The sequence below is a fragment of the Cupressus sempervirens genome, chromosome 4, assembly GCF_028749045.1.
Source record: "Cupressus sempervirens isolate cs-2001-9-10 chromosome 4, ASM2874904v1, whole genome shotgun sequence".
Classification (NCBI taxonomy): Eukaryota; Viridiplantae; Streptophyta; class Pinopsida; order Cupressales; family Cupressaceae; genus Cupressus; species Cupressus sempervirens.
Genome location: NC_143121.1, coordinates 886,600,915 through 886,603,951, shown reverse-complemented (window position 1 = coordinate 886,603,951; position 3,037 = coordinate 886,600,915).

Here is a 3,037-nt window from a genome sequence, read left to right as displayed (position 1 = left end):
TAGATAAATTTAATTTCATGCAATTTGTCATTAATAGTGCAAACAATAAAATTTGTTGAAGTAGACCCTAATGTTGATTAGTTGTTGTATTAGTTTTTGATATTTCTTTATTAGTTACCTATACATACATCTCAAAAACAAAAAGAAATGTTCTAAAATTTTCTTTAAGTCTTATTACATTTGGTAAAGATTTGTTGTAAAATATCTACTTTATATTTAAAAATCTAAGGTTCTTTTCTCCAAGACAAAGGTGTTACAAATTGTTAGACATTCAACATACATATTGTTTCAATTTTTGGAGAAATCTAGTTTGGATTCTTTATAATATAATGCTTTGCCCCCTTAATGTTTCAATATGCAATAGAGACCATTATTGGCCCTCTTCCCAATCCTATAGGAGTGAAGCTAAAAAATTGAGGGTTGAAGGAGTACCATAATATGGGTTTTGAGCTCGAAATTGTAAATAAAGAATTTGAGAAAATGAAAAATATTGATGTCCGAATTATTGCAGCCAACCTTCTTGGTACAAGAAAGAATAAGGTAGAGGACGTTGCAGTTGATGTTTTCTTTGGTGGCTAGAACATTATAGTGAACAATATTGGTGAAAGGGGTTTTTTGAGGGTTGTAGTAGAGTTCAAATGTATAAAAGAATATGAGTTTCTAATTACCAAGTATGATTGGAGGAGTTTTTGCAAGCATAATGATTAGAGATAAAGGATGAGAGAATACTTTTAAATTCTATAAATCTATAAATCATTAGACTTTGTAAGATTAGTTTAGAAATAAAAGTTGGGAATGCAGTTGCTTGTTCATGTATTGTCTTAAAGGATTATAAGAAGATTAAGGGACTAGAATGTAATTCTCAAGGTAAGAGGGAGGACATTGATGAACTTCACAAAGATTCTTTGATTCTGACTTGCAATGGGAAAGATTCATATGAAGTGTTCTTGAACAAGATAAGGAGAGGCTTAATCTTATAGCTTAATCTTACTTTTTTAATGTGAATAGGATATCTCTATAAGCTTTCTTTCTCTTTTGGTGATTCATCTTCGTGTGGGAGATTGTAGAGTGTATGAATCCAAATCATTTTTATAATGATTATAGTGATTATATAATATTCTTACTGGCATGATCAGTCCTCCAGTTGTGGCAGTTAAAACTCTTGGTCTTCCTTATTTCATAAATTGAAGACTATTTATATATTGATGGACATTGTCATTCTTATGATTGTTGTATTGCATTGTGAGAAATCAATAAAACATAGAGTCCTAGATTCAAAGTGGATGTAGCTTGTAAAGATGAACTGCTATAAAATTTAGTCTATTACCTTTGTGTTACTTATGATTTATTTTACTTTGTTTTATTAATCTACAAAAAGCAAGCGTCATCAAGCAACTAACTCCAAAATGATCTCCTAAATTATAATATAAGATAGTGAGGTCTTAGCCTATTTCTTAACTGCACACAACTCTCTATTTCTCCAAAGAGTTCTTTAATCTCTTCCGAACAAAAATTCAATAGCCATAGTCAAGTGACACCAATAGGTAGCCAATGACAATATGAAGAATTTCAATTTATATGTTGTTTAATGGTGATGAATTTAATGCAATTACTTCTACATATTTTTGTTCACACCACATTGTTGAGATTGCCACTAATGCTTTGATCACTAATTTGCCAACATTTTGCAGTCTATAGTCAAACCACCACCATCGCTTTGAAAGTGTTGGATAGCATCTCTTATATGTAAGAGAGTCTATATGAATCTGGCCACATACTTAGTATCAAGTCACAAAATATATTCAACCATATATGGTTATTGTACAGGCTCCTCTCCTATTGATATAGCTGAATTGATAATATCTATAACATAGTCTTGTAACACTTGGATGCCCAATATATGGTCTTTAATGTAGGTATATTCAAGGAGTGTTTTTGACAGATATCCTCCTCAATTATATCTTATTTGATGAGGTTGATCGATGGTCCAAAAAAATGATTTTAAACATATTTGGATTGTTGACTCCTCCAAATAGTATCTATTATCTCCTTCCATACCTACTTAAGAGGAGAGGAGTGACTAGTTTACTCATTGATTTTAGTTTTTTGCATACATTTATTATTATGTTTGATATATAGGTTATACTTATCTTACATACATGTGAATTTATTAGATAAAATTTTTAGTAAGCCATATTATCTGAATTTTTCTTAAGCTAAGCACTTTTTGAATGAAATTTATTGATGAACCAAAATATCATGGATTATGAACATGAATGAAAAAAGTTTTGTGTAACAACACAAAGGACTAGTATTAGTTTTAGAAGTTAACCATTGTGCCCTTTTGTATGTTTGAATCTTATTGTCTAAGAAAAAGAAAGTGCATATGGGTGCACAACAAGCACACAATAATTAAAGATAAGAAACTACATAGAGCTAAAATCTTTCCTTTTAAAATCAAATTTCTACTTCGAAAGTATTTATCCCAAACATAGACAAAGAATAGACAAAATAGGGACTTGTATTTTCCTTGATGGCTGAAAAGGCCAATTTTTCAAGTTTTTGTTGTTCATTAGCCACTATAATTGTTGATCTATATGATTTGTAGTACATTCAACTAGTCTCAAGTATTATAGTCTATTACTTAATTTTTCTTTGCACACTCTTGGGTTCTTCCAAGTTGTCAAATCCAACAACATCTTTTTCAAGTAAATACCCAACACCTTTGGTTATGTAACCAAAAGTAAGGATGCGTTTGTCATATGTAGCATCCACTACAAATACATAAATGGTGGTCACTAGAATTTTCTTCGCATTCAACATAGTTCCTCAAGAATTCAATGCTTCACAAGTTTTGCAGGCTTCACTAACCATTTCCTCAGTTAATGAAGTTGGCAAAAAAAATCTCATGTTGAAACATTAGTGCCCTTCAAGACTCTCATATAGGCTAAAAGCTTTGTGCTTTTGATAACAACCATCTTGCATAACTCTACAACTTCAAGAATTTCAAGTTCTGGAAATTATTTCCAATGATAAT